At 45.2% G+C, this 25,525-nt stretch overlaps 1 long non-coding RNA gene across 5 annotated transcripts in view; it reads right to left on the bottom strand.

Annotated features, from left to right (window-relative positions):
* Positions 1-2,760: 2,760 nt before the first annotated feature.
* Positions 2,761-25,525, bottom strand: part of LOC133145404 (uncharacterized) — a 44,637-nt gene continuing 21,872 nt past the window's right edge. Inside the window, exons 2-8 of one of the 5 annotated variants that reach the window (XR_009710898.1) lie at positions 8,958-9,311; positions 6,073-6,984; positions 4,743-4,850; positions 4,023-4,104; positions 3,823-3,954; positions 3,576-3,649; positions 2,761-3,425 (exon numbers count right to left, since the gene is read on the bottom strand). This is a non-coding gene — a long non-coding RNA (uncharacterized LOC133145404). The other 4 variants (XR_009710900.1, XR_009710897.1, XR_009710899.1 and 1 more) reach the window with 4 other exon arrangements.

The raw sequence follows: 25,525 nt of genomic DNA, 5'->3' as shown, positions 1-25,525 counted from the left end.
AGACAGTACAAGCAAGACAGTACAAGCAAGACAGTACATGAATACAGTAAAAGCAAGACAGTACATAAATGCAGTACAGGCAAGACAGTACAAGCAAGACAGTACAGGCAAGACAGTACAAGCAAGACAGTACATAAATACAGTGCAAGCAAGACGGTACATGAATACAGTACAAGCAAGACGGTACATGAATACAGTACAAGCAAGACGGTACATGAATACAGTACAAACAAGACGGTACATGAATGCAGTACAAGCAAGACGGTACAGGAGTACAGTACAAGCAAGACGGTACAGGAGTACAGTACAAGCAAGACGGTACAGGAGTACAAGCAAGACGGTACAAGCAAGACAGTACACGAATACAGTAAAAGCAAGACAGTACACGAATGCAGTAAAAGCAAGACAGTACACGAATGCAGTAAAAGCAAGACAGTACACGAATGCAGTAAAAGCAAGACAGTACACGAATGCAGTAAAAGCAAGACAGTACACGAATGCAGTAAAAGCAAGACAGTACACGAATGCAGTACAAGCAAGACAGTACACGAATGCAGTACACGAATACAGTACAAGCAAGACAGTACACGAATGCAGTACACGAATACAGTACAAGCAAGACAGTACACGAATACAGTACAAGCAAGACAGTACACGAATGCAGTACACGAATACAGTACAAGCAAGACAGTACACGAATGCAGTACACGAATACAGTACAAGCAAGACAGTACACGAATGCAGTACACGAATACAGTACAAGCAAGACAGTACACGAATACAGTACAAGCAAGACAGTACACGAATACAGTACAAGCAAGACAGTACACGAATGCAGTACACGAATACAGTACAAGCAAGACAGTACACGAATGCAGTACACGAATGCAGTACAAGCAAGACAGTACACGAATGCAGTACACGAATACAGTACAAGCAAGACAGTACACGAATGCAGTACACGAATACAGTACAAGCAAGACAGTACACGAATGCAGTACACGAATACAGTACAAGCAAGACAGTACACGAATGCAGTACACGAATACAGTACAAGCAAGACAGTACACGAATACAGTACAAGCAAGACAGTACACGAATGCAGTACACGAATACAGTACAAGCAAGACAGTACACGAATGCAGTACACGAATGCAGTACAAGCAAGACAGTACACGAATGCAGTACACGAATACAGTACAAGCAAGACAGTACACAAATGCAGTACACGAATACAGTACAAGCAAGACAGTACACGAATGCAGTACACGAATACAGTACAAGCAAGACAGTACACGAATGCAGTACACGAATACAGTACAAGCAAGACAGTACACGAATGCAGTACACGAATGCAGTACAAGCAAGACAGTACACGAATGCAGTACACGAATGCAGTACAAGCAAGACAGTACACGAATGCAGTACACGAATACAGTACAAGCAAGACAGTACACGAATGCAGTACACGAATACAGTACAAGCAAGACAGTACACGAATGCAGTACACGAATACAGTACAAGCAAGACAGTACACGAATGCAGTACACGAATACAGTACAAGCAAGACAGTACACGAATACAGTACAAGCAAGACAGTACACGAATGCAGTACACGAATACAGTACAAGCAAGACAGTACACGAATGCAGTACACGAATGCAGTACAAGCAAGACAGTACACGAATGCAGTACACGAATACAGTACAAGCAAGACAGTACACGAATGCAGTACACGAATACAGTACAAGCAAGACAGTACACAAATGCAGTACACGAATACAGTACAAGCAAGACAGTACACGAATGCAGTACACGAATACAGTACAAGCAAGACAGTACACGAATGCAGTACACGAATACAGTACAAGCAAGACAGTACACGAATACAGTACAAGCAAGACAGTACATGAATGCAGTACACAAATACAGTACAAGCAAGACAGTACACGAATGCAGTACACGAATACAGTACAAGCAAGACAGTACACGAATGCAGTACACGAATACAGTACAAGCAAGACAGTACACGAATGCAGTACACGAATACAGTACAAGCAAGACAGTACACGAATACAGTACAAGCAAGACAGTACACGAATGCAGTACACAAATACAGTACAAGCAAGACAGTACACGAATGCAGTACACGAATACAGTACAAGCAAGACAGTACACGAATGCAGTACACGAATGCAGTACAAGCAAGACAGTACATGAATACAGTACACGAATACAGTACAAGCAAGACAGTACATGAATACAGTACACGAATACAGTACAAGCAAGACAGTACATGAATACAGTACAAGTAAGACAGTACATGCAAGACAGTACATAAATGCAGTACAAGCAAGACAGTACATAAATGCAGTACAAGCAAGACAGCACAAGCAAGACAGCACATGAATAGATACAATACAGTACAAACAATACAATACAAATAACCTAAATACATACAAACAATGCAAACAATACAATACAAAAAATACCATACATACAGTACAATACATACAATACATGTCTATGTTTCTCCGCTGGCCTGGGAACGTCTTAGGATCCCCTGCGATGAGCTGGATGAAGTGGCTGGAGAGAGGGAAGTCTGGGAGTCCCTCCTAAAGCTGCTGCTGCCGCCGCGATCCGACCCCCGGATAAGGCGGAAGAAGATGGATGGATGGAAATAGAATACATACAATACCCTACGTACAATACATACAATACAATAAATACCATACAATACAAACACTACAATACAAACAATTGATTGATAGAATTTTATTCCACAACAGGGAAATTTACTTGTCAAGAGAGTGCAAGAATACAAGGGACAAGTGCCAAATGTAAAAATGGATAAATAAGAGAGCCCCCAAGTGGCAGTTGCCTGGTCTGGCTAATGCAGTACTTCTCAAATAGTGGGGCGCGCCCCCCTATTCCTGGGGGGGCGCGTGTGACCCTGGGGAACAGGCTTTTTTTTTGGCAGTACTAGGATAAAGTGTAATTGCGCGTTTACTACAGCAGGGGGCAGTGGCGCTCTCATTGTTACTTCTGTCACGTTTACAAGACAAGTTAGGATAGTCACGGTGGGGAGGGGGGGCACGAATAGTTTTCTTCTTGCTAGGGGGGGGCGTAACAGAAAATAATTGAGAAGCACTGGGCTAATGGTAAAGCACAGCTCTGCGTCAGGGAGTTCGATGGTGTGACTTCTCACCGGCGTCAACCTGCTCACTGGTTTCATACAAAAAAAAACTTGAAAAGTACAAATGGTGCAATTGGTAAAAGTGGTCACATTTACAGTCAGCTGAAACTTTACACCAACGGGCTTTCACCTGATTTGGGACTACTCTTCATCAACATCACTGAGATGGCTCAGGAGCCTCCTGCTTGCTTTGTATAGAAGGGTGCTGGCTGGGAGGCCTTTATGAGCGCTACAAATCACAAACACAAAAATGACAAAGGTCCGCCAAAGGGTCGGGTCCCCTCCGGGACGGTATTCGACGTTTGGACTCATCCTCCGCCTCGCACAATTGCAAAAAGAAAAACAGCACAAGGTTCACTTCTGTCGCCGTACTCATTACCTAGCCCCTGGTCACGCGGTCCGGTCCAGCCCCTCTCTGCGCAGGCACCCGTCCGATCCGCTGCCCCAGCAATCCTGAGAGGCAGACATATTGTGATGTTTTGGCATGACGAAAAATCCACTAAAAATAGCACAAGTTTGTTATTTAATTGGTGTCAAAGAATTCTTAATTTGTTTCAGTATGCCGCCCTCAAACAGACATTTGGTGTGAATTTAAAAAGAATTAAAAAACAACAACTCAATATTACACGTTGAAGCTGCGCAGGTCGACGCCCCCAGGGAAGCGGGTCTCTCTCAGAACCAGTTCGGTCAAGGCAGGCGTGTTGCTACCAGGCTGGGGAAGTGGTCCACCTCTGATCGTGTCGTGTCCCGGTCGCCATCTGCACACAGAAACAGAAACAATATCAGAAACTCAAAGAGCACTCCAAGTTGGAGGTCACTTGCTTACTTGAACACAGCGGCTAGCTACTCTTGGTGACTGTCGCCGGGTCGAGTTGGGCCGGACCATGAGCACCTTTTTAGCGTCCAGCCTGCAAAAGAACGCAGCAAGTACAACAGTGGCAGGTTAGAAAAAGACAAAATGTTACAAGTCATGGCAAAATTGGACATTCGGACCCACGTCAAAGTTTAGTTTGATCCGGTCCACGTGACCACAAGTGAGCCGTCAGGGGCAACCAAGCACAAGACAACGCTGGGTCCAGACAAGCCACAACCTTAACCACAGCACACCTCTTAAGCAAGACCAACCATCAGACCCCCAAACACTGTCCACACCGGCAAACCTTCCGTCAGGCACCCATAACCAAAGGCAGGCAACACTGCCGCCCTCCTGGTCACATGATTCGCACACATGTCGACTATTGCAGCATGCTGCTTCATTCTTGACTTGACATGGCATTGCTCCTTTGGATAGGCCATTGCTCCTTTGGATAGGCCATTGCTCCTCTTCGGCCATTGCTCCTTTGGAAATGGCATTGCTCCTTTGGAAATGGCATTGCTCCTTTGGAAATGGCATTGCTCCTTTGGAAATGGCATTGCTCCTTTGGAAATGGCATTGCTCCTTTGGAAATGGCATTGCTCCTTTGGAAATGGCATTGCTCCTTTTCCTCATCCCACTCGGCTGAATTGTGTGCTGGGAAGCTGAAACTTTGCACAAACTTGTTTTCACCTGATTTAGGACTAGTCTTCCTCAGCGTCCTCAACATCACTGAGATGGCTCAAGAGCCTCCCGCTTGCTTTGCGTCCAAGGATGCTGGCTAGGCGGCCTTATTTGGCGCTACAAAAGACCAACACAAATTATTGCAACAATTATAGACATCCAGTAGAGTGGCAATGGCATGATATTTTTGCAATAATTATACATACCAAGTACAGTTTTATATGCAATATCTACTTAGGGGAAATGGCATGGTATTTTTGCAACAATTTAACATAGTAAGTATAGTTTTACATTTAATATAGATTTATAATTAGCATTATATTGTAATAAGTTAAAATATTTCAATCACTACCAGAATGGTAATCAAGATTTTAATTTGATCATCCATCAACTCGCCTCACATCCGACAGACGATCCAAGTTTGCGGCGTCGCACGAATTGAGCAGAGTGGTTCAAAACGCGTTATTTTCGCGCACAAATGCTTGTTGCGTAACGGAACGGGCGGCGGCTGCCATCTTTGACTAGATTTTGGCGGGCGGGCGCCATTTTTCAATAGATTTGAGTCACATATATCTGTTTTGACATGACGTAACTAATTCGTCACATTCATAAGCTTTTTTTTAACAAGGAAATGGCGCACACACATCTCAACAGAACTAATATAACCAACGATCATAATTGTTTATTTGACCATAGTCAAACTAACGTTTCCTATAGCCAGACAAACACGCGCTTACCGGCCCGCGTCATTTACGAACCTTCAACATTAAAACGAATGGAAAAAAATGCTGGCCAGCATTAAAACAAACAAACGCGAAAGACATTTGAAATGCTGTAGCGGCAAAACGACCGAAGCACGCAACGACGCGACGCAAAGTCGATTGTGGCGTGCCGTGGCCAAACCTCGAACACTCACGAGTTCCTGGAGAGCAAAAATCCTGCAAGAAATAGTAAAAGGCATCGTAGGTAACGCCAAACGTCGCCGAGTCACGAGTACGACAATCTTGCCACAAACAACAACAAAAAAAGGGTTGTGAGAAAAGGCCACTAACTATAAAGTTTTTGGCCGTATTCGAAAACTCTCCCTGCGCCCTCCAATTAACTTCAAGCCCTACAGTCGCGGTGGCCGTGTCGAATGTGGAAATCCTGAAACAAACATGGCGTCCGTCGCGAGAAACGGCAAAAAACAACAAACATTTGCTCGCTTGCCTGAGAAAATGCCGCGCGGTCGGTGGCGCCTGCCTTTGATAATTCCCCTTGAGCGCGAAAATCCTGCAACAAACAAACACGGCGTCCGTCGGGAGAAACGGCAAGAAACGACAAACATTTGCTCCCTTACCTGACAAACCGCCCGCCACGCGCGAGGTGGCACTTGCATAATGATAACTCCTCTTGAGCACACCTGTCTCCGATTGACCTGGAGACGTGACGTCACATCCCCCATTTCAAATATTCTTCTTCTCCCGCTCGTCCAACGGCGCTTTGCACACTAGCGCCACCAGCAGGCCTCTTCATTAGGGAAAAAAACAATAGGGACACTACACGAGGTAAAAAAAAGAAATGAAATGAATAAAAGAAAATAAGGTTTGTGACGATCCACGGTCTTCTTATTTGACATCATAAACAATGTACACAAGAATACTGACACATTTTAGGAGTCTGCAGCTTTTATAAGAATTCAACTAAGTAATTCACTGTCATTAAAAAATATTTTAAGAAATCATTGTAGAAAAGAAATACAACAAAACGGCAGCAAGCTGGCGGTCACTTCCACAGCCTTCCTGGCACCCCATCTGGTCCTGCTGGTCAAAGCTCAAATTACAACTCCATTATATTAAATTACAAAAAACTCACATTTAATTCACTAAGTACTCGCTAAAGGTTTTTCATTCAATGCGAGTGACTTCATGAATAAATCATAAAAAAAAAAGGCTCGGAAAAGTGCTTCAGTATAACAAAAGGGAGCGACGTGAACTCAAAGTATATTAAAAAATGTCAAAGCGCCACAAGGAGGAACCAACTTGTCATATTTAGTGCCGCAAATCACAATATGAATGACTTCGTTTTGAGCTGGCGATCACTCGTATCCCATTTTTTCCCCATTTCCTGTAACAATAGGGTTTTTAACTTTTCGTAGGGTGGTATGGGACAGCAATAGCTTGGTTTTGTCAGTCCAGTCGGTTCCCAGCTGGAACAGAAGTAGCTTCCACGGAGAACAAGAGAAAAGGGCTGAAGGGGTCGTCTTGGCAGGCTGCAAGAGAGAAGTGACAAATTAGAGGTTGGCAGCTTCAAAAGGAGATTCAGCAGGCCGGCCCGTGAGAACCTTTTTTTAATAAGCGCAATCCCCGTCTGAAGTCTCGCGGTGTAATAAAAACGGATAGGGTGCCTACATTTCTAATCTTCTTTCATTTGAGTGTGGATTTGTTGCCGGCTCACGCTGCGCTCGCAACGCCTCGTCCCATGTATTAAATTCAAAAGGCGGAGTCGGAACAGATGGCGAACGTTTGTCTTTGGCGCTACCAAAAAACCCAAAGTTTGCGCTTGCATCTGGCTTGAAATTTGGGGTCGGACGCACATCCAAATAAAAAGCAACAATTTGAATCATTGTTAACCATCTGCCTTTAAAACGTCAACGCGTCATCCCGTTTCCGATTCCGATGTTTAACCGGCTCGTGCTCATTGATTGAAGGTCACCGGACGGACGATGCTTGCGAAACTGATGGATTACCTTGAAATGTGCATTCTACCAATCTACCACTACCCCCCCCCCCCCCACCCCTAATACGCATTCTCTCGATAGCGACGTTAGCACGAGGATGATGTTACGTAATTGTACCCTCAACGACTCAATTTATCCACTCTATCCATCCATTCAAGGTTATGGGCACTTTTAAGCATCATAAATCTCATTAGTGGTGCAACATGCCTGTTTTGAAGCAATTTTCTGCTTCTCATTGCATCCTTTCATGCATAATTTAATGGTTTTCCTCGGGGGGGGGGGGGGGAGGGAGGGGCCGTGTGGGTGGGATCCTCCCGCTAACGGCTCGTTACGCCACGCGTTCCAGCAGCTCATCAGCGAGCAGCCAGTCGGCCATTAAGTGTAATGCGTTATTAAATATTTACTTGGTCCGATGCCACGGCCGCGCAACGTTACAACGACACGTTTGTCATTAAAGGACATCGGCGCCATTACACATGCATGGCGCCGAACGCGGCGAGCCAAGGTTGCCGAGGGCGTCCGAAAGCACGGCGGTGACGTTCTCGTCCATTCTAACGTCTGCTATGCTTGCGTTCGGCATTTGGAGCATCTGCTGGAAGCTCCACGCGTGCGTTCCTCATAGGCGGGAATAATTAGAATTCTTACATATATGGCATTTTCCCGGAACAAAAGATATAAAATGGCGGATGATTTTATTTTCTGAAGTCTTGGGACTTACTGGGCTGAGCTGGCACCTTACCTCTATTTTGTGCCATATCACGTGGAGTCTCAATGTCTCAACCTTATCGCCCGAAAATTACGACGATCCGATTACGTGCCTCTGTTGCATTTTCAGAATCGTGCTTGTGTTTTGGGTTAAGCATGTCAACAAATGGCTTAATTATAGTCATTTAGAGCTGCTTGGTGGAAGTACTTGTTGTAGCCGTGGGACTGCGGCACACACAGCGCGCACATGTGTGTGTGCGAGCACACTTTAGCGTGAGAGGGTTTGTTAATGATATTTACGGAGTCAATGAGGCTCGGGAGGAGTGCTACAAAGTGGCTTTCCTCGCACACGATTACACAGCGCAGTGACGTGCTGAGGGGGCGCCGCATGCTTCACGCTACGGGCCTCCTACTACAACATGAACCAGAGCACGCTGGCACTTTGTTGTTGTTTGAATCTGTCAGCATGTGCGCTTTGGGCAGCAAGGTTAAAGAAATCACCAGATGAATGACACACACATGGACACGTGACAAGGCCAAAGGGTGGAAGGATATCTATATCTACGCACAGCAGCAAATTCCCTTCCAGCTTTATCAATCTCCCGCTCCGCAGCCCCCAAGAAAAAAAAAAAATCTCAAATTGCGACGGAAGCTGCAGGTTGCTTGTCAGAGCTGCTGCACACTGTTGTGTTTGTTCATTGTTGACGCGACCAGCCAGCTGGCCGCGTCCTCTCGCTCGCTACTAGAAGGGAACGGGCAAGGATGGCGGGGGAATGAACTACCCCCCCCCCCCCTCCTACCGCTTGCTTTTCTTCTCCAAGTATGGCTGCACCGGAGCACGATTTGTCATCGAGGCTGCGGCGGGCGCAACAGAGCTTTACAGCGGTGAAATGTGGCCAGTAAACAGTATCTTGCGCTGGTGGCCAAAGAGCCCGTCCCGCTGAGGGACTTTGTTGCCTTTGTGACTTTGAGAGAAGCCACGCCGAGGACGTTATTCTCCCCGGCCCAACTGCATTCAGTAAGTTCTTCGACGGAAAGGGCAGGATCGGTGTTTGGCAGCATCGACGGGATATCGTTCCCCCAAACAGGAGAAGCGGCGAGCTTTGTATGGCATCCAAGGATTGAAGGATGGCTTTCCATTTACTCCACTTTATCTATGAAAAACACAAACATGAAAATAAAGCCCTTAGAGAGTGGAAGCGGCCACCAAACACTTCATCATTTGGCGGAAACAGATTATGTCCGATTTTAAGATATTTTTGGTCAGTTTAAAGCACAGGTGTCAAACTCAAGGCCCGGGGGCCCAGATACGGACCGCCACATCATTGTTTGTGGCCCGCGAAGACAAATTGTCCATCAAATTTGTGTGTCGTTACATCTTTTTTAAAACATTTGACCAGTTTTTACTCGTCTGATTTGAAGACGAGTTGTTTGTCAGTTTGTTTTGTAGCTTTTACTGTATATAATATGAGGTGCTCATACATTTATTTGGGTTGACAGTCATAATGGCCTTCAGAAAGAAACTATGACTACAATGCGGCCCGCGGAAAAAATGAGTTTGACACTCCTGGTTTAAAGGGTTTGGCCTTTGTCTCCTGACCCTGATCTTCACCCCGGTTGACACTTTTAAATGATTCGTACAGATTGCCAGACCACACTGACTGAATAAAATATAGTCTTAAAGCCATAAAAATCCTTTCAGGTCCTCCAGTTGAGGGCGGGGGACCGTAAACAAGTTTACAGGGCAAAGGGGATTGGATACTTGGCATCGTTTTTACATAAAGCGTTTTTCTAGTAAACATTTTGACGCTTTTACAAGATCATATTGTTACGTGGAGAAGTTGCAAGAGTGCTTCCAGGAGTTGGAGTGCGTATGTTGAGCGTGTGCGGTCGGGCCTGCGGGGTCCTCTCCTCTGAACCGCCGGATCGATACTCGGCTTCAGCTTCACCATCAGGACCGCCGGAGGAGCGTTGGGCTCGATAAACCAAAGATTTTTCTCCCCGACATTCTGAACTTTTGAACGTCCCCAGAGCAGCTTTTATCCACTTTTGAGTTCATGCGGTAAATTCACAGATTTCCAACTGACATTTCTTTTCTTTTTTTTTTTTTTTTTAAGCCAAAGCGAAAGGCGAACGTCTATGTACTATAAACGTTTTTCCGCTGTGATCATCTCTTAATTAGCGCTCTCGATTTTCTGCGGTGCTCTACATGTTGACACTGTTGGAAGCATGAAATATTGATCTAGTCTATGTTCAGCTAAGGTTTTTATTTCTACAGGTTTGAGTGGCTCACGCTAACCGAGGATCAACATTGGTTTATATTTGAATGTTTGTTGACAGCGGTGGAGCCATTTTTGAATTCAGGTTCTTCAATGCGACAGATCAAGAAATGTCGCTAGCGGATGCTAATGATCATTTCCTCTCAACCATCACGCCGTCTGCGAGAAAAATGGCTTTTCTTGCCGTTTCACAGCTCATCTAGTCGATACATGATTCCGTTTACTCGCGGTGACGTGCAAAGCTAATTAATCCCGGCGCGCTCGAGTCTGTTGGCACTGTGAGGTAAATTTTGGATTCTATGCGTCACTGTATGTCACCTTAAATGGCGACCTTGCAGCAGTGAGAAGACCCTAAGCTATTTTTGCGGTACAGAGAAGATCTAGTTTCAGCAATGTGTAGGTGCTTAGAATATGGAAGGGCCATTCGTCCGTGACCAGGAATACCTTTGTCCATGCACTTTTAAGGGCATCGGAAGTAACCAATAGAGTGAGACTCGGACCACAGCTGTTGTCTTACGAGGTACAAATGATGGGGGAGAACAGATAGAGGGGGTCAAGAACGCGAAGAGGAGAGCGCGAAGAGCAAGGGGCGCGCAAGGCGCAGGGGCGCAAGGGGCAAGAGCAAGAAGCGCGAGGGCCTTTTTGGGGCGAACATCTGTGCTGTCAAGAGCTGAACCATCTTTGCTTTTGGGGCCACTCAAACTTTTGGAGAGACATCACTTTGACATCGGTTGAATAAATCTTTTCCCAATCAGCCGTGTGTCACCGAAGTGCTTCCTTACCCGGACCAGCCATCGTCCACTGAGTGTTTTTTTGGAGACCAGCGAAACAACAAAGACCATTCACCACATTTTTGGCGTCACGAACAGGATTCGTGTTCCCCCGGGGAATTCCTGCCCGCTTCCTGAGCGAGAATCCAGCGGTCGACCAGCGGCTGTCATTAAGGTGAGATGCTTCGCCCGCAGTTGCCGCGATATGCTCGGTTCTTGGACAGGTGGGGGGTCGGCCCCTTGAGGGGGGCAGTTACAACCGAATCTGATGTGGCCATGAGCTGTCTCGGGAGTAAGTTGTCTCTCCCAGTCAAAAAGTCGTCATAATTCGACTTTCGAAGGGGGAGTGGCCCCAAATAGAAGCAGCAAAGGAAAAATAAAATAAAAAATGGAAAATAAATAAAAAATAAGAAATAAAAAGTGAACAGTAACTTAGAACTTAATGGGGAATGTGCACAGTGGAGTGAGTGACATGTCTGGTGAGAATGATGAATGATGAAAAAGAAAAAAAGCCCGAAGTAGTGTGGCTCGTGACGGGACAGGTTGTCAGGGACATCGCTGTTGACCGTCACAATAAAAGAATGGTAGAAAGTCCCATAAAACGTGGACTTTAGTTTGGCGACAGATCCGATGGAGGATAGAAATTTTAGCTGTGTGAATGAGGCGAAAACACAGATACGATTGAACACTGTTGCGACAAGAGATAGCCACCCGCTTAGCCCCCAGACGGTTAAAATTCCTGGGACAAGCCGGGACACTGCAGTCGCACCTAATGGCTGTACGGGCCAAGTGCGGTTGCCAAGCTGTTCGGCGGACGTGGAAGTCTCCGTCAAAAGTCCGACATAAAAGGGAGGCTTGCGCTGACCACGTTTGGCAAATAGGAAAAGTGCGCAGCCTTGGCATCCGTAACTGTGAGCATGAATGTGGAAGTGACCCGGTCAGACCCTTTTTTAAGGGTGCCGAAGTGGTCCGGTCAGACCCAGTTATGGGTGCCGAGATCCGGTCAGATTTTAAGGGTACCGAGGAAAATAAAGCGCGCGTAAGCCACGTCGTTTGGACACTGATCGAATTAGAAGTGTGTGGGGGTTACAAGGCTCCTCGATTTAAACGCTGGTGCAAGGAAATGAATAGGTAAACCCTGTGGGCTGTCATTTCTGAATACCGAGGTAGCTGGTGCGTTATCGCGGCAACGGTCCGATCCCGATTTGTCGAGGCGCACTGTAATAGCATGCACGTCTGTCAAAGTTTGATAAATTTGAGCCGGCGACAAAACCGCTATTGGACGAAGGTTTTGTGCGGCTGCTGTGTGAAAATGGAAAACGTGGAAAAGAGGCCTCTGGGGGGTTTAGTAGTGATATAAAAAGTAATTTGTGTGCACAATTAAGTTAAATTCTGCAGAATAAAGGGGAGATATACAGCGCTATTAGGAACGAAACGAAACGACACAAAAGTTAAGTAAGACGTGCGTATTTGTCAGTGCATCTGCTCTGATGACAGTTAAAATGACCAAACTGCTCAACAGCAGTTGGAAAGAAGCAAAATGTGGAATGGATTCGAATCCCGTTGTATGTCTTTTGTGTCCGTGTGTAATCTTTGTGAACTTTGTCATCTTTATGTTGTCTGTTTGAGCTTCCGAATGAATGGACGCTTGATGTGTGTACTTGTTGGGCCCCGTAAGTGTGTGTGTAGGGGTGTGTGCGTGCGTGTTTGTGTGGGTGCGCGCGTGTCCGTAAGTACGTGTGTGTGTGCGTGAATGTGCTCATGAGCGCGCATGGGGGTGAGTTTGAGTGTTTGGAAAACCACCAAAAATAACGGATAGTAGAGTGCGCTCTCGTTGCTCTGGGGCGCGTGCACGCCTGCGGTGCCCGCGCGCGGGGGGAGATCTGGCGGTGGGTAGGGCAGGGAGTGGCCAACCTGTATCTGCCCACTGTGTTTAAGGCTGGCCCCTCCCCGCGCGGTGATGCCGAGGCGGGGCGCAGGGCCGAAGTTATGCCCAATTAAGGGGGCCTGCCCTGCCAGCAACGAGAGAAACTATGATAGAATGGTGAAAGACGGAATGCTGAAGGAGCAAAAGAATGCATGACCAACTGGAGAAATAGGAGCATGCGTGTGTTAACCAATACGACACCAATATAGATGTATCCAAAGAAAAACATGCTGGGACGACAGCAAGCGGTGGCAGAAGAGTGTGACCCCCTCGTAAATAATGGGGGACCCCTCTAAGGCCAGCTGACGCTCCTTTTAGCATCCTGAGAGGAATAGGAAATTGGATCTGACGAAAAGCTCAACTTAGTAATTTAAATTGCTGAAAGGGTGACAAAATTGAAAACAAATTATTGATACTCGTTTCTTTGGGGCTCTCCTCAATACTTCAGATTTTCTGTTACATAAAAAACCTGAGACGGCGGATACATCCGTTGTCTCCAGGAGGACATAAAGACACAGCATGAATTTAGGATTAATGTTTAACAGCCGTCTAACAGGTGGAGTAGGAGCATGCGAGAGCTAACCACTACAACACAAATATAGGTGAATTGAGTGTCTAAAGAAAACTCAACCGGTCAACACTAATTTATGAGAGCAAGAGAGGTATCAGGTGAGGGCCACAGCAGCAGCTGAAATTAAAGGAATTCCCTGGATTTAGACATAGGACTGAATTGTATGCATGGAGAGCCTGCTCGTAAATTGCGTTGGCCCGACAAGGCTGACCATTGCCCACTGTAACAAGACGCACAGGTCAAAAGCAGCAAGTTCAAAATAGAGGAGGAGATGCCAACGGGGAGAGATTGGATTTGGTAGTAATCTGTTGGTTCTTTTAATACTCTTGTAAAAGTATGCTCGGTAGAAATAAATTAGCGATAGGAGCAATTCAGAAGTCCAAAAGTAAGAAACTCAAATGAAAACCACGTTCTAGATTAGAATAATGGAGCCTAACTGGAGCATGGGAAAAATGAACAGCTGAGAAATGGCCTCCGATGTAGTGGCGGAGAATTAAAAATTCAAGATAGTCCAGTAATATTGGTAAGTGAGCATAACACCAATAATACTGAGCTCAAACCAGAGAGGATGCAATGTTTGGAACAGGACTTAATTATGAATAATGTACATTCTGTACGCAAAATTGGGAAACTTTATCTGAAATTAAAGGCTCAAATCAGGAAAGGTGAAAAGATGATAGAGAGGATTGCATAAAATCAAAGGCAGGAAAACAAACAATAGAATGTAGCCTGAAATTAGGATGAGCTTCTGGAAATCACAGTATAATTGAGAGAAATCACAGTTAAGACTTGCAATTTTAAGTTTGGGGTAATCTGCCACTTTAAAATTGTTCAAATAAGGTCCATCACAATACAGCCGAGAGCTCATGAAGGAAAGGCAACGTTTTTCTCAAATATATTAAATTGTTGTTAATAGGAGAATTGGAAGTTTGATTAACAAAAGGTACTAGGTAATTAATGGCTAATTGGAAGACGATATTTAAGTTTGGTTTCCCAGTCTGTCTTTTCCAGTATCCAGCAGTGACCCTGAAACTCAATCCCGAGACTCCACCGACAGCTGAGAACAACAAGAAAACGGTGCATGGCTCTGAGGCACCTTTGACCTTTTGCAAGAGCAAAGAAGGACTATATTTGTGCTTGGGGGGAGCACAACGCTTCAGGAGGAAAACGACATCCTCTGAGGCGAGAGTGAAGAAACTTACAAGATGTGAATGGACTCAGTTGAAAATGGACTCATCCGAGAGTGAGGAATGAGTTGGCTCTGAGGCTACAACTAAAGACAACAACTTGACAATGAGGTGCGGCGAAAGAACCATGAGACATGAAACGTGCAACAAGCGAACTGGACTCCTTGCTGGGGCGTAATCAATACTTGGTGGGGCTTGAGTCAAAGTGAATGGAAGCTTGCTTGGGCACTGAACTTGACACAACTGAGGAGTCTTGATAAAAGATAAATAAATAAATCAGGAACAAAAGGTGTAGTGTTACAGAAAAAGTAAAAGCATCATAATCAGAGGATAAATTTGGATAAAACAGATAGGCTAAATTGTATGAAATAAGAGTAGGATCATATTTAGTCCACCCAGCTTAACAATTAGACATAGAGTCATTGACAAATTGGAGATGAAAATAGGACATTAGGACCCAATAGGATGCAGTCAAGAGGTGGCTAGATTGTACAATGGACCTGATTATTATTAATTAATAAAATTAGAAGTTAATTACACCTCACGGGGAATTCTGGTGTCGGAAAGTCCGATAAGTTCAAGGAATAACAGCCATGGAAGCTTTTGACGGTTAAGAATAATGCGGCATAAGAGTCACACAAAATGACAGTTAACGAGATGACAAACGTGATAGGACTCAAATAACAAATGCATTGACAAGGCAAAGTGAAAACACCATAGGGGAGTAGACTGTCGGAGGGACCCTTTTGAGTATCTTTACCCAGCGGTTCGATCAGAATGATTGATTAGGATAAAATTATTTAAGGACCATCTGAGGCTGCTTCTTTCCCCATGCTCACCCTTGGACAGGCTCAGCAGTAGAAATAACTGAATTTTTTAGGCATTTAATTGACAGTTTTACGGTAAAAGTGAGGTACGATTGTATGAAATATTTAATCGAGAAGAACATCCAGAAATGAAGTGTTACCTTCAATATTCACTGATTGCCTACTCACTTACACATACTAAATTTGTTTGGTGTGGAATGAGAGCTGAGCGATGAAGGTGACCGAATTGGCACTTGTGTGGTTAAGAATGTGTATGTGTGTCTGGGACAGGGTGAAAGGCCAAAGTATTTTGGAGTTGGGGTGAAAGGGTCACAGTTGAGGGTAAGATTCCTCTCACATGAGACTGGAACACCCAAGTTTGATGAGTGATGAGTTGTAACCTTAACCAACAGCTGATGGTTACTCAGAGGCACCATGACCAACAAAATAGTTCATGGAGAAGGCCCATTTCAGCAACACGAATGGACAAGACAGGACTAATATCAAACACTAGGACAATGGACGATATGACGTGACAGACTTGGACTCACCCGACGGGATGACTGACTAGGTGGATGACAACCAAACATTTGAAACTTAAGCTTGCTTGTGGCAAGTGCAAGCTTTGCTTTGTTTCTGTGCGTCACTTGACTTATTGCAGCATCAACCACCAGCCAAGGAGCAGATTGCTGAGTGGTTTATAACTTGTATTAATTTTGCAGGTTGGCGATTGCAGTCTTGGAGAGTTTATATTGAATTCACGTGAAAATGTTAACCCTAACCCTTTTGATTTTTGTGATGATTGAGGATTTCCAGGACAGAATCCCCGGGCGCCATGATTCGTTGTGTGTCTATGTTTTGTTTTGATACTCTATGCCTGTGTACTTTTTGTGAGCACAAGGGTCCGCTGTCAGCAGGGCTGTATGCTCACTGGCAGGAGTGCGATGATTGTTGTTTTGTTGCCGAGTGTGGGGTGAACAGTCAATTTTCAGAAACTTGGGGATGACTGTTCTGGATGAGTGAAAGGTTCGACAAACTGGCTGCAGGACGTATGATGATGCGGTAGGACGTTTTGCCGGTTCCTTTTTGAATGCCTGATGACACATTGAGTGAATGTGTCAGAGGGGGGAGTTACATTTAAATGAGTAAGTAGATATAAAAGCTATTTGTGACATTCAGTGTTTTTTCGGATTCAATTATTTTTGAGGCTTTAACAGGACGTGCCAGAATTCAACAGGCAGTGATGGAAGGAGCAGAAGAAGCATCTCGAAAGGAAAGGAGTTAATGGGAGACAACAATCTGGAATGGATGCAAAGCGTGGTAACAATCTAGCGACAGTAACGATTAAAGTGTCAACGGAAAAGCACGAATGATGACAAATCATACAGCTAATAGGGATTAGACTGCAGCGCAATAGACAACAAATGTTTCAAAGGTAATTAAATAAAATAGGAACTGGACCAGAAACAAGCAATAGGGATAATTTCTTAACATATGAATGCATTAAAGCTGCTAATGAAGGGAAAGTATTTAAGAACGCATTTTAAGAGGGTTAATTTGCACAACAAATGTTGAAAAGAGTTGAATAGTTAAATCATTTTGGGAAGATTACAGGTTCATTCAAAAGGGCGACTGATTTGAACAGTAAGATGACTTGAAGGGGAGACAAAGATAATGTACATAAACAAACTAGGTGAACAAAACTGACGGGACTGATGCCCATTTGAGAATACTGAGAAAAATTGGAATCAAAGAGGAAAATTTGGAGTAAAAATTAAGATTTGAACTGGGAAAAGCAATTGCAAAGACTGATTGACAGGACTTCAGACAGGGACAGCTGCAGCAGGAAAGACTAACTTGAACAGGCAGAAGTTACTCTGCTACAGGACGGATCTTGTGAGACCGACAACACGACGTGAAATAAGGGGGATTATTCATAACTCCAAGGGGGAGTGTTTGTTTGTTTGTTTGTTTGTTTGTTTGTTTGTTTCAGGAATCACGTGGGCCTCTGGATCATAGGAGTAGATGCCGAGAACGCTCGGAGGTTCTACTGAGCACTTCGATGAGACGACGACCACCAGTCGTCCCCGTGCCCCAATCAACCCCAAAAGAGAAGATTTAGTTTGCAGACGACTGGTTATGGAGATGTCGTCTACTGGGGCTGACCGAAGGGGGCCGGGCGGACTTCCGGCCTACGCTGGGCATAGCTGCTTTTTTCATTGCAACTCAAGGTTTTGTGCTGTTGTCATCGTTAAATACTGGCAGTGGCTCCCGATTATTGCAGACCCCGTGGACGCTGACCGGGGCCTGGAAAGAGACTCTGAGGACGGTGAAGTGGACAAAGATTTTGGATGGACGGCAGGCCCTGAGCAGTGATCCCGGGGCAAATTCACTACTGAGCATTCAGTGGACTGGACTTTGCATCGACAGGCACTTACATATGCAAGGGGGGCAACACTGAGGGCGCTTCAACGTTTCAGTATGCTGTGATATTGCGTCAATATTTTATCAATCAGTACTTTATCTGATGACTACGTGCTGCAATTACTTTATCTTATTCATTTAACTTTTCACATGTTTACATTGACAATGCAGTTTGACTGTTTAGCGGTCGGTGAACTTGTCATTTCTTTTCCTTCTGTTTTGTGAGCTCATACTGTTTTGTGGATTGTGATATGTGCCGACTCCTTGTACCTGGCTGACGCCAGGTGGAAGGAATCACTGAGGATGTTAGAAAGGGCCTCCCTCTTTTTCCGTGTCATTAGACTGGCAGGGTTTTTTCTCGAGGGAGGGCCGGCAACTTTTTGAGGTTTCTAACGGACCACACCAAATTCATTGCTTCATTAATTATCGACGGTATTGAGATATTACCTAAGGGGGGTGGTTATCGTCATTTGAATAATGTGGACTTCAATTTTCTTTATTTGTGGTTCCTGAGAGGCCTCAGATTGCTTTCAGGGAGCAATTGGATAACAAAGTAGTTTGAGCTTTCCTAGTTAAAATAACCTTAAGTAGCGTGCCTCGAGCGTGATATAGGCTGTGCAGGTATAGGCCAAATTGTAGACGTGATCAGAAAATTTGGTTGGGTGAAGATTTTTGGATGTTTACCGATGTCATCTCTTTTTGGACCGTTTTCGGGACATTTATAAAGTCCCGGAGGGGGGAATGAGGTAAATTTTGGATTCTATGCGTCACTGTATGTCACCTTAAATGGCGACCTTGCAGCAGTGAGAAGACCCTAAGCTATTTTTGCGGTACAGAGAAGATCTAGTTTCAGCAATGTGTAGGTGCTTAGAATATGGAAGGGCCATTCGTCCGTGACCAGGAATACCTTTGTCCATGCACTTTTAAGGGCATCGGAAGTAACCAATAGAGTGAGACTCGGACCACAGCTGTTGTCTTACGAGGTACAAATGATGGGGGAGAACAGATAGAGGGGGTCAAGAACGCGAAGAGGAGAGCGCGAAGAGCAAGGGGCGCGCAAGGCGCAGGGGCGCAAGGGGCAAGAGCAAGAAGCGCGAGGGCCTTTTTGGGGCGAACATCTGTGCTGTCAAGAGCTGAACCATCTTTGCTTTTGGGGCCACTCAAACTTTTGGAGAGACATCACTTTGACATCGGTTGAATAAATCTTTTCCCAATCAGCCGTGTGTCACCGAAGTGCTTCCTTACCCGGACCAGCCATCGTCCACTGAGTGTTTTTTTGGAGACCAGCGAAACAACAAAGACCATTCACCACAACTGCAAAGTGGAATGTCAAAGACACAAGTGATGGGGCGCTTAAACAAATTCATTTGCCATCATCCGTACGATGTGATATCGAACAGCAGCAGCGCTTCTCCGAGGCCGGTGGTTCTTCAACAAAGTGCAATTTCACACTCGAGAATAAATGCAAATGCCTAGCAACTATCTTTTGCTTTGAGCTGCTTTGAGACTCGCCACTCTCATTTCCACCACCCATGAAAATAGATTTTGAATGAAAAGAGCGTCCATAAAAACAAACAAAAAGGGAGAATTGTCAGCAGAAGCCTTTAACGACACAATCTCGGCGTGCTTGAAAACGAGTCGACGTGTAGCCCGCCATCAGCATCAGTGCTAGCTGCGCATGAAAATAAGCCGCGGCCTCTCATTTTGGTCCCCTCCTTAATCGAGTATCGCGCTCACACATGCGGCCATGATGGACATTAAGCACAGTTTAGAGAAAAGCAGAGGCCCCGGTAAAGAGCCGCTTCATTACCGCTGGCATTTAGCCGCCGTCGCCTTGCACCTTATCCAAGACAAATGGCAGCGTGCGCCACGCCGTGCCTCCCATTATATGATGACATCTGCGGAAAGGTTAATACACTTCTTAAGCACAGTAGATGCTCAGCTGCTCTCCAACACGCCGCCGTCCTCTCTCGCTATCATCGCTAGCTAGCGCACGGCTGACTTTATTAACGCGATAAACGGGACGAGGGAAAAATCATGGAGTTGATTAAATATGCCTTTTAGAGATGCTGTCCACTTGATGAACAGAAGTGTTCTGATCCTGAGGGGACCTTCAAGCTAAAAGCTACATTGCAACATTAGCTAGTCGCGGACTCTGATTTTGCCTGAAAATAAAGTTTTTTTTTTGTCCCCCTGGCTTATTTAGTTGGAAATGAAAATAAAAGGTGACTGCTGAGGCGGAAAATGACACCATGAGAGCCGCAAGTCATACAATTTATGGGTCATTCTAGGATTGCTGGGCAATTTAGACCCCAACATTTTGGAAAAACAGATTGTTTGTTTTACATTTGGATTCCTACCAAGGAGAAAAAAAACCCAATTTGATTTATAATTTCTGCTGAGTCAACGCTAAGACTAAAACGGCTGCTAGGGATGGGTGATTTTCAAAGTGCATTCCTTTTTTACCAAATCTGAAATTACCGACTGCTGCCGTTTTTAAACCAAGCGAGGAAATGAATAGAACAAAGGGTAAAAAATACGAACAACGTGTGGAGAGAAAAGAAAAAAAGCAGCACGCTGGAAAGTGACAGCCTGCGTGGGTGCGGTGGGAATAAACATCTTTGTGCAACCTTAGTGAGAGCAAAGTGTTGAGCATCACTAGAAATTACACTTACATAACACTTTCATTTCTCACATTTCATAAGTCATCAAAAGCAAATTCACACCGTTTGTCTTTTCCATTTTTACCAAATGAAAACAAGTCGATAAGTAAAAGAATTCCCTTAAAGAATACTTGCTGCCGATTCAAATGTGGTGTCAAACGGAGCTCGTCCCTGCGGGGATCCCGCCCGATAAGGCAAAGGAAAAACCGCACTGAGAACTAATTAATAGCCAATCGAGTCCCGTGTCTGCAAGACAATGTCCCAAGTTGTAAGATCACCCTTTGAGGTATTCTCAGTGGTTTTGCAAAATAATCGTTATCACAGACACTTTTTCTCTTTACGGAATAAAACGTCAAATGCAATTTTTTCTACAGCCATACTACTGCTTTCCAGAAGCTAGACGAGTATTTTGTTTTTTCTTTTACTGACTATGGACGGGGATCGAACCCACAACCTCCAGGTTGGGAGACGACCACCCCACCATTAATCCACGCCGCCCCCATAAATGCATACAAATATTAGAAGCTCTATCAGTAACAGTAAAGAGATGCTAGCACTGTATGCCCGCTAGCTGGCTGTCACTTGAGATTTACTGGAACAGCATATCACTAGCTTCCCCAGGAATACTTTTAAGCGCAATCTTGTACGGACTGAGCTGCACCTTTTTATTTCTTAGATTCGATGTAAATATGTAGCTCGGAGATTAAATGAGGGTTTTATCCATGGACACCTGAAGGTACGGCGGTCCCCGGAGGCGGCCATTGGTTAGTGTCCATCACAGCTCTCGATTTTTCACCCCCCCCCCCCCATTCTCTAAGTAAGTTATCTGCTCTGAATGAGTTGAGAGATTCTTCTTAATAGCGGCTCATATCAATGGCACCGATGAGTTTGGAGTTTTCCCATTAACCCTTCAGCCCTTTTCATTATCTCCACTCTGCATTGGAAAGACGCTCGATCTAATGAAGACGCGGCGAAATAGCGCCTTTTTTGCCACCGCTCTCCCCTTAATCAATTTACAGGTCGCGAGGTGGCGGTTCGGCGAGATGATTATTGTTCTAGCGAGGCGTGCGTGCCCGTCTCTCGCTTGTCTAACCTCGCTAACGCCTCCGGAGCGGGCGGCCAGATTGAACGATAAAGTCGTCTCGGCAAACCCGTCCTGATTTAGAGTCCTCGGAGAAATGGATACTTATTTTTCTCTTCGCCCATGTTCACTGGAGTGCAACATCATCAACCGCCTCGCTCTTCTCATCATTTTTTTTTTTTTTTTTTGAAGATTTAACGGCAGCGGGTCCAAAGAGGTCAGTCTCTCAATGTCAGTGATCATCAAGCGGCTGCCTCACAAGTTTGGAATTCTATTTGGCGGCCGTAAAATACCGCAGTCGCTCCCGCGCATGAGTCACGGCCTGCGTTGAAAATCGGACTCGAAAAAAAAACCCCTTCTGTACCTCTAGAAGATACTTGGTACCTATGACCATCACATTCAACCACAGACGGATTTAAATTTGTGACTATCGCAATGGTCGGGTGAACACGGCGAAAACCTGCAAAGGAGCCCGTGCCGCTTGTACAACATCAAAACTTTGCGACGCATCCGTGCACTGACGTCCACAATCCCTTTGGGTCGTCTGCTCCGGTGTGAAGCCGGGGCCGTGTGCATGTGTAATGCGGTGGAAAGAACACAGCTTGGCCCTTCTACGCTGGAGATCCATAGAGGCTTCATAGCAGGCAGAGTTTGGTTCTGGGTCAGGGCATCAGTAGAAATCATCACTTCATCTACAATACCAGAGTATCTGATTTATGTTGATATCAAGTCATGCTTTTTGACCCCTTGACTCTTGCTTCGGATTAGCTTTTGTTCATCCTGGCGATTGACTGAGCGGCTTTTTTGTGTTTTGACAAGTGCAAGCCTGGGAAAGACACAAGGTGCACTTTTCGTTTTGCCGTCAGCCCCGGCGTACAAGTCTTTCAATTTCTTTTCGAGTCTATATTTATTGCTCAAATAAGGAGCATTGTGCAGAAGCATGAAGGCACTTTTGAGTTTGCTGTTATCAGCAGACTAAAATGTGTCAGCGTTTGCTTGTCGCGTTGTTGCACAGACAAAACGTCCTCATGTTTGTTTGAAATACGTGTTTAAAACTGCAACGTGTGGGTTGAGGGGGGGGGGGATCATTTTTGTAACGTGCACCAGACTGATTGAGATCCCCACTCACCAGGCATAAACAAACGGGGGGAAAAAAAAAAATCCTTTTGTTGACGTGTAGCGAGTGCCAAGCAATTACAAACAACATTAAAAATGTAATGAACCCTATTTGCTTCGGGGCCAGGAGCGAAATAGACCGGGAGTGAAGGATGACGGCTGATGAACGGCGGAGACGCTTTGCTCGGAATGTGTTGCCGTACAAATGGGGAGGGCCTGCTCGGAATATTGAATCAAACTTTGGAGAGGATCGCGGCTCCGCTCGGTTATCCCGATGGAAGGATGCCAAAATGTGCTAACCTTCATTAGTTATGACAAACGGTGTCCGAGTTGCCGCTTGGTCCAAATGAGCTTTGCTCATTCTCCATATGCAACGGCAGCTTGTTATAGCAGAGCTACTATTAAAGGCCACTGAAGGAAATTGGATTTTTATGCCCCCCCCCCTTCTCATCAAATGTAATTAAAAGTCGCCTAGTACAGATACGCACCTTCAAGAGGTAGGAGGCTTTTCAAAAAGCCGAGATCGAATTAAAAGGATTTTTGACTTTGAAGAGGTTTATTCTGTGTGGTTTGATTTGTTCAAGTGTGACCGGGGTGCGTTCCTGCTGGGATAAAAAAAGGCTCCGGCTCCCGTAAGCGCTCGGCTGCAACTCAACCATTTCCATGGCGACTAAGTAACTCTTACGTGGAGTAACAATGTTCATTTGTGAGTCAGCCATGTGTGACGCATCCAGAAGACAAGATATTTCTCACTCGGGTTTCATTTCGTCATGTGTCGGGGAACGTAGCTGGCTAATGGACTGGGAAGGTGCTGGGGGAATTTGCTGAGTTGTTATCTCCCGGAGAAATTATCAGAGCCTTGCAGAGGGGCTGGCTCGACAGAGTCCGCATTCTACAGCCAGGACTGATGTTCAACAGGGTAGATAGTGACTAGAAGCGCATCGTCATCTGGTTACAGTCTTCGTGTGATCTGATAAAGTGAAATGAGCATCGCCTCTGACCACGCGGAAAAACAAAATCTATTATCTGACACTATAAGTCAACTCGACTAAGCCCAATGACCTCCCGAAAACATCTCAGCAGTTTTTAGAATAACATCATTGCCAGGATATTTTAGCTTTTTTGTATACCGCCCCTCGGGGGCAAACGTTTGTCCACCGGAGGCGCCGTGGAGCTCACGTTGGATCGCTTGGAGACTGCCAAAGAGCTTCAAAGGACCTGGCATCTTCTTCTGTTCTATTGTCTCGTCCGCCTCAGCCAGGAAACATCCTGTTTTTGGCACGCCGTGCCCACGAGACTCGCCAGAGTTTGCATTCACAGCATGCAGCATCGTTCCCAAAAGCGAGAACGGGCCGATGCCAATCTGCCCGTTTGCCAGTATTAATAAACGCGTCCAAAAAGTTTTTGATCCTCACTGAGAGCAAAATGAACAGCACATCATCGCCCCACTTTTTTTTTTTTTTTTATCCCTCTACCTTTTTTGGACACACTTCAATGCCGACAAATTGACCTACTTCATTTGCACCGATGATTTATTCATTCATTAAGAGAGGACGGAGCGGTAGGGATTTTGCAGACGTGCTATCGCTTGCCACAAAATTTGGTACACTTGAAGAATCCGATGTGATCACTCCGTTGAACTAGAACAGAAACCAATGATGTCATGGTATTAGACACTTTGACACAATTGAATCTTTTGCACAAAATCTTTACCTCGGGTGACCTCACCAGGCGGGGAGAAGAAAAGGTAGCACAACACACTCAACGAAAGATTGAGTCGGTCCACTCAAAGTAAAACGCTTGTTTTTCCAAGCCGCCTCAGCTGGCACTCATTTGTGTTAGTGTTTGAAATATCGCACGTCTTTTGAACAATCAAGTGAAACCGTCTCCCTTGTCACACCTCATTTTGTGCAAATAATTCATCCTTCTGTCTTGTGAATTTCCATCGTCCGTCTCTGCTCGCGACGACACTTTTGACACCTCGCTGAAGTCATTTCTTTCGTTCTGACCACGTCGAGTAAATAAACCCATTTGTAGCGCGGGCGATACGTCAGATTGAGTGAAAAATGAAAAAATGCAAACATTAAAAAGCTATCATCCCACCATCAGTCGACTCTGACCTCCGAAAGAGCTTTCGACGGGGGCTGTTTGTTTTTTGACAACAGCGGCGTGGTGGAATCGTCGACTCGCATTGTTTGAAAGCCACGTGATTCGTTTTTTCGCCTTCATTTCTAAGCGAGGCCACGGGCGGAGAGCAGTGTCTCATGAATTACTTGCTTGCTAGCAGAAGGTTATTACAGAGAGATAAACAGAAAGATATAAAAAAAAAAATCCTCAAGTGATAAAGAAGATCGATGACTCTCCGGCGGGAGCCTGCGCCGATGACTCCATCACCTTTAGGTGTCTCTAAGTTATTTCCTTCTCTCCGTTTCTAATCATACCGTTCTTGCCTTCCCCTCGCCGACTCCCCCACTCTTCCCCTCGCCTCACCTCTAGCACCGATGTTAATAAACTCAATTGAAGCCCTTGTTGCATCCCCTCAAT

This window comes from Syngnathus typhle, linkage group LG21 (genome assembly GCF_033458585.1).
Source record: "Syngnathus typhle isolate RoL2023-S1 ecotype Sweden linkage group LG21, RoL_Styp_1.0, whole genome shotgun sequence".
In the NCBI taxonomy this organism is placed as follows: domain Eukaryota; kingdom Metazoa; phylum Chordata; class Actinopteri; order Syngnathiformes; family Syngnathidae; genus Syngnathus; species Syngnathus typhle.
This window is presented reverse-complemented; position numbering and strand designations above follow the sequence as displayed.